Source organism: Rhinolophus sinicus, chromosome 17, assembly GCF_057876585.1.
Source record: "Rhinolophus sinicus isolate RSI-liver-muscle chromosome 17, RSI-T2T, whole genome shotgun sequence".
Lineage (NCBI taxonomy): Eukaryota > Metazoa > Chordata > Mammalia > Chiroptera > Rhinolophidae > Rhinolophus > Rhinolophus sinicus.
This window is the reverse complement of record NC_142517.1, coordinates 76,352,630-76,366,864: the sequence shown is the minus strand read 5'-3', so window position 1 is coordinate 76,366,864 and position 14,235 is coordinate 76,352,630.

Here is a 14,235-nt window from a genome sequence, read left to right as displayed (position 1 = left end):
TATCAAGAAGTGTTAGGTACTAATTCCAAAATATAAATGGAAAAGGATATAAATATAAGGAAAGGAGAAGAATATCAAATCTGTCCCATTAAAGAACTGAAAATAGAAAAATTGAAGATAAAATAATAGCTATAATGCTAAAACAGAGAACTTTGCTCAGGAAATGAGAGTAAGCTTGGCTAAAAACAAAGAAAGAAACAAACCAAAAAACCCTGAAAGACACAAACATGTAAATCTACATTTAAAAAAAAAAAAGCCAAATCATATTAAGTAGCTGACTATTACAACCCAGAAAAATTAAAGAAAATATTGGGGAGTAAAGAGATTTAATATACTTAAGCATTTGTTCTTTCACACTCAAGGGAAATAAATTAGCGACACATCAAATAGTCCCCATGGGTTCTCTCATCTTTGCAAGCAATTAATCATTTTTCACTTTGCCTATGTCTCTGAAACCTCCATGAATTCAGAGCAGATATCATTGACTGTTTTTGGTTGCCTGATCAAAATTGAAAAGGTGGAAGAGAATAGTTAATGGGCAAGTAAGATGTCTGTCAGTCCAGGGCTATAGTTTTGCTTTTATTCTAACATCTCCCAATTAGCTGCTGAATATAGTATGAAATAGGTTTAATATGTAGAGTAATTAGCACTTTCATACAAACATGGATTAAGGGGGCAACCTTGATGTTAGCAGGAAGTTGGATGCTACTAAAAAGTACCATGAAGGAACAGTAGAGATGCAAAGCCTTAGTAAATTTACTACAGTCCAGTCTTGACATGCTACTGTATATCACCCAAGCCAAGCGTTACTAAACTCAAATTTGCTGGCTACTTTGGACCCGTGTAAGTCTTTCTGATGTAAGAACACACACACACACACACACACACACACACACACACACACACACACCATAAAAACACAACCTAGGACAATCTTCTGAAATGAATGTGCAACAATCAGTGGAATTTCTGTGGGAAGGACAAAGCTAATTACAAATAATAATAATAACAATCTCAGTTCTAGGAAAGAAAAGATCTACCACTGTCTCACTCTCTAGCTCTCCAGCATTGTACTGCATACATAGGCACCTCTCTTTACTTACCCAACAATTGAAAGATTTGAACATGATGGACATTAAGATCTAGCAAAGGTCTGAATTCCCAAGATTTTATATAACTGGGATTATCAACCCTTTCATGAACACTGTTTTTATCTTTTCCTATTGGGAAAACCTTACATTCTAAAATTACCAGATGTTCAACACTCAAATTAAGACCATCCTGTCTAGTGTGTTCCATGACACTTATGAATAGAATGATGAGCTGTAAATAAGACTATATACCCAACTAATAGTACACGTTAATTATTTTTTCTGTTTTCTTGATGTGTAAGTATACTTATCTAACAAGTGTGGTAAACAAATAGCTTTTATTTTAAAAATATTGTGAAACATATTTATAATATGGCATAAGGAAAGCTGACTAAAATCGCATTATTATGTTTTTCCTGACTGGTTTTATTATTCTTCAGGTACAATAATTTATGTTGCATGCCAACTGGGCATAAAAATAGCCATGCTATGACATTTTATACCTTATTATAAATTCATTTAGTTATTAATTTATGCACTTTATTGATTTAATGAACACTTACTAAGTGCTAGTAACTATGCATGGCCTGGGAGGGACTCAGCTACAAATAACATGATCCTTGACTTCAAGGATTTAAATATTTAACCAACTTTATCATATAAAGTATGAATCTTTCAGAGAAAAGTCAATTATTTTAGCTGTTTTTTTCTAATAAAACTTTATTTTACACAATAGAAGTTATAATACTACTTCCACTCAGAGAGCATTCTTTTACATTGTTTCCACCACTCATTTCTCACAGCAATCTTGCAAGCCAATGCTATCATCAAAACTCATATATCAACCAAGCTAGTGTTATTTTTGACTGAGGAGAAACCATATATCCTTCAGCTTTTATTGATCAATTGTTAGGAGAAGAAATGCTGGTAAGGTGTATAATTCCAATAATAAATAATACATTTCAATTTGTAAGCAGAAGACACTTGAATGAACATGTAAAATAAAGAGGTGATAGATAGATAGACAGATAGATACATACATAGATATACATAGATACATAGATACATAGATAGATATAGATAGACATAAAAATCAAGAGATAGTGTGTCCACGAGAAGTTAGAAAATTAGAGAACAGAGAATAAAAGACAACCACAAAGCAAGTACAATACAAATAAATAAATAAATGAATAACATAGCATAACATGGGCTTGACTTCTATTGGAAAGATGCCAGAGAACGACTCTTGCATCTCTGAGTAGCAATAGATGAAGCAGCTTGATGAATGATGCTCTGGGTCCTACCTTCATCCACAGAGGTCACTGAAGCTTATTGATGAGCCAGGAGGGATAAAAGTGTTGGGAAAAAGAATTACAGCACCTGTAATGACAGACCGAATATGATTACAGAATCGAAGTCTCTACCATTCTCTGGATTACTTATTGAATTGGAACTATAATGACCTTATTTAATATCATGGAGTTATTAATTTAATTGTATATAAAATAAAAAATAAAATACATATAATTTTATAAGATGTAGAGGGAGGAATCAAAAAATACAATTTCATGTCCTTGGACAGAGACTGTATGAAAGCCAGAAGCTCCTGGCCAGCATTTCCAAGCCTTGAACTGCTTGATTATGAATGTCCCAGAAAGTCTGGAGGATCCAATGAAGGATTATGTATCTAAAGAGAATGAAGGGCTATACTTCTACATGGAAAAACAGCAAGCCCAGACCTTTTATTTTCTCTAGAATCTTTATGTCTTCGTTAGTTTGATTTTCTGTAAGTATTATGGTTTATTCATTGGTGCTTCAGCTACTGAGTATAAGCAATGAAAAAGTAAGCATGAAGTTTAGTAACATTTATTGTGACTAGTATAAGTGCCATCGAGCAACACAGAGGACTTTTTTTTTTTTTTTAATGGAAAGGGATATTATATGTTAAACTTCTTCAAGAAGGCAGCAATAGTTTTTAAAAATATATTTTACTTTTTTTAATCTGTATTTCGTACCTTCCTAAGCTTGAATTTCCTAGTTAAGATTATCAAAATTTATCAAACAAGAAAATATATGCATAAAAATTAGATAATTTTACCAATACAATATTAACATAGCCAGTATTTATATTTTTTGAGTTATTTTCAGCAACTGTACCAATAAAACTAAAGTACAATATTAGGAAAATTGAGCAAGAAATTTTTATTTTAAATAGTCTTTCAAATTTCTATATTTGCATGAACTCAAAGGATAAATATAGGTAATTGCAATTCAGTATTAATCACAGAGTAATAAGGGGCCTTAGATATTATACATTTCAGTTTCCCGTTTTCTTTTTACCTTTCTCTGGAAGATGAGCATAAAGCTGATATTTACTTTTACTATAGCCATCTGAGAATAATAGTTAACAATCTAGGCTTTGGGCCAAGGATTTGTGGCAAGTCCAGCCTTTGCCACCTCGGACAAGCTTGGACAACTTACTAAATCTATTTTTGCAATATTGGACAAATTACTCAATTTCTCTGGCTCATCATTTTCTCATTTTAAAAACAGAGATCATAAGAGTATTTATCTCACTGGGTCCATAAGGGCATTAAATGGGTAAAGCACTTAGGACAGTGCCTAACTCATAGTCAAGTCTCCAAAATCTTTAGGCATTGTTAATACACCTTGTGAACTCAAAAGATTATCCAATCCTTTGTTGTATAGTTTTTAATATGGAAAATTATTCCATATATTTAATAAAACTTTCCTGTGTAGAACTTTAGTCCCATTTATATTTTTAAAGGAAGAAATTTAGAGACTAAAGTTATTCATAATTAGAAAGCAGTGCTCATGTCCACTCTTTTTTTGTGTGTGTGATGAAACATACCCAGTTTCTTCATATGTCATTTTACCAAACTCTTTATCATCTAGTTTCTCTCCTCTGTGTAACTCCAACTTACTAATATCATTTCTCAAGGATATAACATTTAGGAAATTATATGAAAATCCAATTATATACACACTTATCATTTTATATTAGAAATTTTGTTTCCTTTGCTCTAATTCAGTTTAAGATTGCATTGATTATTTTAAATCTAGAGCATGACATTTTTTATGTTTTGATTTTCTCATAAAAAGATAGAATAGAATATCAGAGTTAAAAAGATTTTAGAAATCAAATAGTTTGAATCCCATTTTTACAAATGAGGAAATAATAACTGAGGACTAGAGAAGGGAGACAATTTTTCTAAGGTCATACAGCTTAACGTTTTTGTCCTAGTAGAGCCAGGACCAGGCCCCCAATCTAAAACCTGTAGGTCAGTGTTTTAACTCCAGTGCCAACTCTAATCAATTGCTAGTTGTCTATTGAGCAAGGTCTGAAATTTTATCCTGGCTCCAAGGGAAAGAGTGAAAACTATTAGAAATGTCTGCCTCGGGCATAGAAATGGGAACTCTTACCATGTATTTGTTATTTTTAATCTAAAATCCACTTAATCCAACATTGTTCCAATACTGAAATTAAGCATCTTTTTCCCCCTGAATCCAAGTGAGAAATTTCATATTTATATTTATCAGGTTTTTAATTATTATTTTGAGTCCATCATTCCAATCTGTTGACATATTCTCAAATCTTGATTCTGACAACGAATGTATTTGCTGTTCTTTATATATATAGGACACACACAAGTTTGATAAGCACAACTGTATCTTTATTCAAATCATTAATTAAAATGTACAACAAGGATATTTTTAATACTTTAATAATATCTCTCTCATATGTTTCCTAAATCAGAACTGAAAGCAAATATTATTACATCTGCCTAGGATGTATCTAATAGAAGTCTAGGAGCCGGTCTAAAAAACAAGTCATATGTTCAGCCACTTCAATTTCCTTTTTAATATGATTTCAGGGGAATATGAATGTGAGGAGAATAATTACATATAACTTACCTTACAAAATACTATTGCTTATTCAATATAAGGGGGTAAAAGAAAGGGTAAGCAGTTTAGGGGAGGGAGTATATAGAAAAAAATTGCCTATACCAGACAGCAGCAGGGAGAAGATAAGATTATACTATAGGCCAGGTAAACTACATTTTAAAAGCTAAATTAAAAAAGAAATGTTTAAGTATTTTGTAAATCAAGGCAAGGACATCAGCTAGACCACAAAAGCTAAACTGCAATTCTGAAAAGGACTTCGATGTCCTTTTACTATTAGTAGGGCTATAACTGAAGTATTCAGGCAGATTCTAGTTCTGAAGTAGAGCAGGTCATCCCCCGTGCTTACTGGCCAGGTCAAAATATTTCTCTCCTGGGACCCATAAAGGAGTAAGTTGTAAATATTGAAGCACCAGCCGGTGTGATACCTGGCTGCCCAGGAAACATTTCATCCATTATGCCTTAAAGGCAGCTTGCTTACGAGTGTTTAAAAATCTGTACTGGCTGCTCACTGCTATTAGGAGGAAACTAACAATCAAACAAAGTTTAACTTTAGCTTCTTATTCCAGTTACCACAGAGTAAAATAGTGGTAGTCTTTTTAATACATCTATCTTATAAGCTAGTTTCTTACTGTGTCCGTCTGTGTTCCGCTCTGTGTCCATTCCAAAAATAAAAAACAAACAAAACAAAATAAAAGTAATAAAAAATAACCCCTTATACTATAGGAGAAATTGTTATGGCAACCAGCACCTGGGTGTATATGTACACGAGGGACCATTGCAGTTGTGTATATTTCTACTGTTCAGTCAAGGCAAACAGCAACCAGCTGGCTGTGACTGGCTCAGACTAATAAGCATAAAATCAACATAGTCTGATTTAGGATGAACATCAGCATCTGTTAGGCCATTGTCTCTGCTGATATGTCTGAGTGAGCAGAAGGAATAGCCAAATAGATAGTCAGCCATGAGGCAGAACACAAGAAGAGGAACCTTAACCACCTGCTAAGTTTCTGGTGGAGAAGCAATGGTAGGAAGGACAGACAGTCAAACACACAGAGAAGGTGCCTTGTCTGACCTGGAAACTCAGTGCCCTTTTCCAGTTGGATTTTCCCTTAAACACTGCATTTGGCAATTTTAAACAAAAGGTGGTAAAAAATTGATGTTAGGATTAATGATTATGAGTCATAAAATTATTTTGTGCTTCATTACGCTCACCAGAGAAGAGTCAGATGAACAAACATGGCCGACCACTCCAACAAATAATGAGGTATTCCTCTGATCTGAACAAGTAATATTACAAATGTAAGGCACTAATTCTCCCACCAGATAGGAGGAAGAATTTACCTCTCACCTATTGCTTCCTCATTCTGCTGGGGCTTTGCTCCTAGCTCTGCTCTTTCCCTGGCCGTATTCACCTCTTCCTGTGACCTCAGAAGCACTCGGGATCTTAACATTGCTTTCAGACCTTTCTAATGCTTGATTGCTCCATAAAGTAAACATTTCATCTATCTTGAGAGGATGGTGTCTTGAACCATAATTTAAAGGACAAGGTAAAATAACTGATGAAGAGAAAAACAAGTGGTCTTCTTTCCAATCTCTCTTCACTAGAATAATTATTTCCACTTTTTTTTTTTAATTATTATTATTATTAAATTTATTGGGGTGACAATTGTTAGTAAAATTACATAGATTTCAGGTGTACAATTCTGTATTACATCATCTATAAATCCCATTGTGTGTTCACCACCCAGAGTCAGTTCTCCTTCCATCACCATATATTTGATCCCCCTTACCCTCATCTTCCCCCCCCACCCCCCTTACCCTCTGGCAACCACTAAACTATTATCTGTGTCTATAAGTTTCTGTTTCTCATTTGTTTGTCTTGTTCTTTTGTTGTTTTTGGTTTATATACCACATATCAGTGAAATCACATGGTTCTGTGCTTTTTCTGTCTGACTTATTTCACTCAGCATTAATTATTTCCACTTTGTTGTTATGTGCTGTTGGGTTGACTCCAACTCCTGGTGACCCTATGAATCAGTGATGTCCTCAATGTCCTGTCCTCAACAGCCCTGCTCAGATCCTGTAGACTCACACCTTAAGCTTCATTTTCAGAATCAATACATCTCATATTCAGCCTTCCTCTTTCCCTGCTGCCTTCTAATTTTCTCAACATTACTGTATTTTCCAAAGAATCCTGGCTTCTCATGTTGTGCTTGAAATAGGGCAGCTTTTGTTTTTTCATTTATGTCTTCCGCAATATTTCAGGCTTGATTTGTTCTAGGACCCACTTGTTCATTTTTCTTGTGGTTCAGGGTATCCATAGAGCTCACCTTCAAAACCATGTTTCAAATGATTCATTTTTTTCCCCTATCAAGCCTTTTCACTGTCCAACTCTTGCATCCATACATAGTTATTGAGAATATGAGTGTGTGGATGATCTTAGCCTTGGTCTCTACTGATACATCTTTGCTCTTGATGATCTTTTCTAATTCTTCCATTTTTGCCTTTTTGAGTCTCAGTTTTAACTTGATTTCTTGGCTTCAGTCTCCATTTGAATTGATAACTAAACCAAGGTATGCAAAATCTTAACAATTTCTATGTCTTCATTGTCTGTCTTAAAGTCGTGTATTTATTCTGCAGTCATGATTTTTATTTTCTTGACGTTCAAATGCAGTCCTGCTTTGGCATTTTCTTCTTTTACTTTCACCAGAAGTCATTTCAAGTTATCCCTCAAAATAAACTGAAAATCTCTTGACATTTTTTTTAACAGTGTAAGAACCCCAGATATCTTTGGAGTATTTTATAAAATGGAAGAATGTGAGGGTAGAAGTTTAGTGTGTTAAGTGGCATTTCAAAAGTGTGATCTATATTGGAGGCGAGCAAATAAGTCTTTAAGCATTCAGGATATGCTTTCCCAAAATATGACACTTTTGAGCTGTGGGCTCTTAAAAAACAGCAAATGCAGGGAAAGGCTTTCTCTGGACTTCCCTTACCTGCCTAGAGACAGATCCTCAAAAACAGAACTCAATTGTCATGAATTTTCTACCCAAGGAGTTTCATCAACCAGAGGAGATTGACTCTGGTCACAGGAAAGGAACCTAAAAGTTGACACCACACTCAAACTTTGCCATAAACTATCATAACTTCCCTCTATTCTTCTAGGGGTCCATTCATTTTTCTAAAAATCATTTACTCTCCCCTAAAAGGCCCCCATCCTTGCTCACTTTTCCTTATTAAGTTGGTATTTAATCCTGAATGTTAAGCCACCTCAAGGAGTTACTCATTTTTCCCTGGGTATTTCCCATGTATACATTAAGTAAAAATGTTAATACGCTTCTGATTGTTTTTACTAATTAATCTGTATTTTATTATAGGATGTCAGCTAAGAACTCGTAAGTGGAGGGGAAAAATTACTTTTTTCTCTCCTATAGTATGCAACCATTCAAACATTTGCATGGTGACTAAAGAGTACGTAAATCATGACTTTTTTTTTTTTTTTTTTAATAAAATCAAGAGAAACTGCTGTTTTGTTTCAATGGAGACATGATAGACAACAGCAAGGAGAAAGAAAAGTGATTAGAAACAGAATTTTCACTATTTAGTGTAAATGAAGAGAAAATAGTTTTTGAACCAAATGTGAAAACTTATATACTGGGGGAAAAAGGATTGATGCTGGAAATTGGCTCAATATATATATTTTTTAATTTATCAAAAAGCCAACACAGAGAACACTAAAAAAATTAGAATCTTATAAACCAATGCTTTTCCATTATCTCTCTGCATCAGAATTAGCTGGATAAATTAAAAAAAGAAAAAGCCCAAACTTTATACCCTCCTCCACTCACCCTATAATTTAAGTGTCATTTATGTGGATATTGTCTAGGTAATAGAAATTTTAAAAACCTCTCCAGGTGATTTTATTCCTGCCATGGCTAAGAACTACTATTTTAAAGAGTGAAATGTCATAAAAGAACTAGGGGGTGGGGATGGTGAAAAGAGATTTTAGGTACCACATGAACTCAACTTTACAGGGTTGCAGAAATTATACATGTAGCTTTGCAAAGTTTTCACAAGATGACAATACTATAGAGCAAAGACCCTAGTCTTTCTACATACTTGAACTTGAAATACCAAACTGTCATAAACACAAATAGAAAGTGAAGCTTAACCAGTTCAACTACCACATTTTTAAGGGTTAGGAAACTAATCCTTAGATGAAGTGACTTTAGTTATTACTTATGAGGAACTATATCTCAGGTTGGAGGTCTGATATACTCTCTTCAGGGCCAATAGCTCTTTGTCCATGGCTAAATAAGAAAACTCAACTTTAGAAATGTCATTATGAGTCTAAAGAACCCTTACCTTGAAGTGTGCAACTGAGTGCCATGTTTCTCATGTGAATTTGGAAGAGAAACTGACAGGGCAGAGGAAAGAAGGAAACAGGCTACTTGAAAGAAACCTAGTTATCTTAGAACCAAGGTTCTCATTTAGTTTAGAAACTAGAGTGAGACAACTCAGTATTCACATATAAGAAAAAAAGATCAGATATTCACTTCATTGAAATCATAAAAATAAATTACACTTCTATAAAAAAGAATCCCAAAATGAAAAGACAAATTAAAAAATTTTAGAACAAAAGATAGCACATATTTAGGGCCTTGGTGTAAAAAGGGATTTTTAAGTCAAACATAAAGTCACAGATCATAAAGAAAATGAAAAGGTGACTATTCATATAACATAAAATAAGTAATAGAAGTTATAAAATTTTATTTTATATGTAATTAATATATACAATAGAAAAAATATGTATACATATATTTTAGAAGATACCATTAAAAATGAAAATTCAAGACACATCTGGAAGAGGATACTTTTTTTAATAGTTTAAGGTGTACAAAACAATGTAATAGTTAAACATTTACACCCCTCACAAAGTGATCCCTTTCCCCAATCTACTACCCCACTGACATAGTATATAGCTGTTACAATACCATTCGCTCTATTCCTTATGCTGTACTCCATTATATATAATATAATATAATATATATATATATATATATATATATATATATATATATATATATATTTAATTATAGTTGACATTCAGTATTATTCAGCTTCAGCTTCAGATGTACAGTGCAGCGGTTGGGTATCTACACTGTCCATGAAGTGGTTTCCCTAATAACACATGTGCCCATCTGACACCCCATAAAATCTTTACAACATTATTGATTATGTTCCCTGAAATGTCTTTCATATCCCCATGGCAATATTGTGGCTACCAATTTGTGCTTTCTAATCCCCTCACCTTCTCCATCATCCCCACCTTCCTCCCATCTAGCAACCATCAGTTTTTCCTCTATATCTCTGAGACTATTTCTGTTTAGTTTGCTCATTTATTCTGTTCTTTAGATTCCATATATAAGTGAGATAGTATGGTATCTGTCTTTTTCCGACTGACTTATTTTACTTGGCATAATGTTCTCTGGGTCCATCCATATCATCGAAAATAGTAAGATTTCATTCTTCTTTATGGTTGACTAATACTCCATTGTATAAATGTACCACAGTTTCTTAATCCAGTCATCTACCAATGGGCATTTCGGTTATTTCTGTCTTGGCTATTATGAATAGTGCTGCAATAAACAGACGGGTGCATATATTTTTTTATTTTGGATTTCTCTGGATAGATACCTAAGAGTGGAATTGCTGGATCATAAAATAGTTCCATTTTCAGTTTTTTGAGATACCTCCATACTGATTGGAAAAGAATACTTTAACAATATGTAATAGGAGGAATTAGATTCCAGAATATATACAGAACACAATTTAAGTTTTTAAAATACAGACAAATAAGAAAAATGGGCAAATTCACAATTCACAGAAAAGGAAATTCTAATGATCAATAAACATATAAAATGATGCTCAAATTTCTTTAAGGAAATGTAAATTAAAACAACCAAAAATACTTCTTAGCACTCACAAGATTGGCAAGATAACTAATATCTGATAATTTCAGATATTGACAAAAGATAAAAAATGTGAGTTCAAGTTTCACTAGTTGGAGTATAAATTGCTGTACCTTGTTTAGAGAGTAATGGGTACTATCTGACATGTGTACATAAATAAGACCAGAAATTTTACATGTGGTATAGATCCTTGTAAAACTCCCAGAGGGCACACCCGAAATTATGCACAAGATTATTCACTGGAGCATTAATTTTTATTAGCAAAACAAAATGTGAGAAGTTGGAACCGGACAAGGAATATAAAATGGTCCAGTGCTACCCACTGAAAAACAAAAGAAAGACCACTTCATATCAACCTGCTGCAGAATTCACTGCTGTAGATGCTCAGGAAGAGAAGTAATCCACTAATGACTATGAATACCCAAGGTAACAAGGCAGCTCAGAAAGAAAATGAAAAAAAAAGAAAGAAAAAAAAAAAAAACTCCAAAAAAGACACTTAAAAGTATGGAAATATGTAACTTAAATGACAGAGAATTCAAGATTGCAATTATGAAAAAACTTAGTGAGATACAAGAAAACTTAGATAGGCAGTTTAACGAACTCAGAAATAAAATTAAAGAACAAAATGAGTATTTTACCAAAAAGACTGAAATTTTTAGAAAGAACCAAATAGAAATTCTGGAGCTGAAGAACTCAATACAAGAGAAGAAAAATGAAATAGCGATCTAAGGAAACACAGCTGAACAGATGGAGGGAAGAATTAGTAATATTGCAGATAGAAATCTGGAAATGACACAGATGAAAGAAGAGAGGGACTTTAGAGATAAAAGAAACAAAAGAACTCTACAAGGACTATCTAACTCCATTAGAATGAGCAATATAAGAATAATGGATATACCAGAAGGAGAAAAGAGGGAGAAGGACACTGAGAGTTTATTCAAACAAATAGTCGATTAGAACTTCCCAAACCTACAGAAAGAACTGTATCCTCGAATCCAAGAAGCAAACAGAACACCAAATTGCCTCAATCCTAACAGGCCTTATCCAAGGCACATTATACTGAAGCTGTCAAAAATTAATGACAAAGAAAGAATTATCAAGGGAGCCAGAGAAAAGTAGATGGTAACCTATAAAGGAAAGCCAATTATATTATCATCAGACTTTTCAGCAGAAACTCTACAGGCAGGAGGGAGCAGAATCAAATATTCAAACTATTGAAAAGGAGAAATTACCAGCCAAGAATAATATATTCTGCAAAATTATCCTTTAGATATGAAGGAGGAATAAATATATTTCCAGACGTACAGAAGCTGAGGGAATTTTCCACCATAAGGCCTGCATTACAGGAAATACTGAGGAAGGCTATTTGACCTGACAAAAGACAAAGGGATACAAAACTATGAGTAAGATGACTAACAAAGAGACAGAAGCAGGAAATGGCAACCCATACACAGAATAGGGCACTTTATATTTAAACATAACATAAAGGGTCAAGAAGATAAAAACAAAAAAAGGAAAAGAGAAGAACACAATTTGCTACTAGAAATCAACTCACAGCATAAATAGGGATAATTTCTGACAACAAAAACATAAAAGGGGAGGGAGTAAAGGTCTGTATTTGCAAAGAGGAATGGAGATAACATACATACTGAAGAAAAAGGACTACTGTATATATGAAACTTTCTTTTACATAAACTTAACGGCAACCACTCAAAAAAAGAAAAAAAAAAATCCAGAACTGAGACACATAACATAAAAAAGAAGAAACAGAGGGAAAAAAATGAAGAAATAAAACCAAACTAAAAGAACAGACAAAAACACAAAGGCAAAAAAACAATGGAGACTCCGAGCTACAAGAAAACAAAAGATAAAATGGCTATAGGAAATCCTTATATATCAATAATCACCCTAAATGTAAATGGATGGAAAAAATCAATAAAAAGGCATGGAGTAGCAGATTGGATCAAAAAACCAAAACCCCACCAAATGCTGTCTCCAAGAGACACATCTCAGCTGCAAGGATAAATATAAACTCAAAGTGAAAAAGTGGAAAACAATACTCCAAGCAAATTGCATCCAGAGAAAAGTGGGAGTTTTCCTACTTATATCTGATGTAGCAGACTTCAGGATAAAAAAAAACATAACAAGAGACAAAGATGAACGTTTCATAATGATAAAGGGGACAATACAACAAGAAGACATAACACTTATCACCATATATATATACTCCCAATCAGGGAGCACCAAAATAGAACTAAAGGGAAAACTGACAAAAACACAATTAGAGTAGGGGACCTAAATATGGCATTGATAGGTATGGATAGATCATCCAAACAGAAAATGAATAAGGAAATATCAGCCTTAAAGACACATTAGACCAAATAGACATAATTGATGTTTACAGCACACTTCATCCTAGAACACCAGACTGTACATCTTTTTCTAGAGCACATGGAGCTTTATCAAGGATAGATCATATGTTAGGACACAAAAACTAGCTTCAACAAATTTAAGAAGATTGAAATCATATCAAGCATATTCTCTGACCATAAGGCTTTGAAATTGGAGATAATTTTGTAGAAAGAAAGTGGGAAAACCCAAAATTACATGGAGATTAAACCATATGCTACTCAAGAATGACTAGGTCAAAGAAGAAATAAAAGGAGAGATCAAAAGGTACATAGAAACAAATGAGAATAAAATACGTCATATCAAAATTATCAGCATGTGGCAAAAGCAGTATCAAGAGAGAAAATTATATCATTACAGGCCTACCTCAAGAAACAAGAAAAATCCCAAGTAAACAACCTAACATTACATCTTAAAGAACTAGAAAAAGAAGAACAAATGAAAACCACAGTCAGAAGAAGGAAGGAAATAATAAAAATCAGAGCAGAACAAAATGAAATAGAGAACAAAAAAACAATACAGAAAATTAATGCAACAAATAGCTGGTTCTTTGAAAAGATTAATAAAATTAACAAAGCCCTGGCTAGAATTACTCAAGAAAAAAGAGAAAATGCACAAATAAACAAAGTCAGAAATGAAAGAGAAATGAAGGGATACTGCAGAAATACAAAGGATTATACAATACTATGAAACACTATATGTCACAAATTCAATAACCTAGAAGAAATGCACAAGTACTTAGAAATATATAACTTTCCTAGATTGCATCATGAAGAAGTGAAAAATCTAAGTATATAGATCAACAGTAAGGGAATTGAAACAATCATCCAAAACCACCC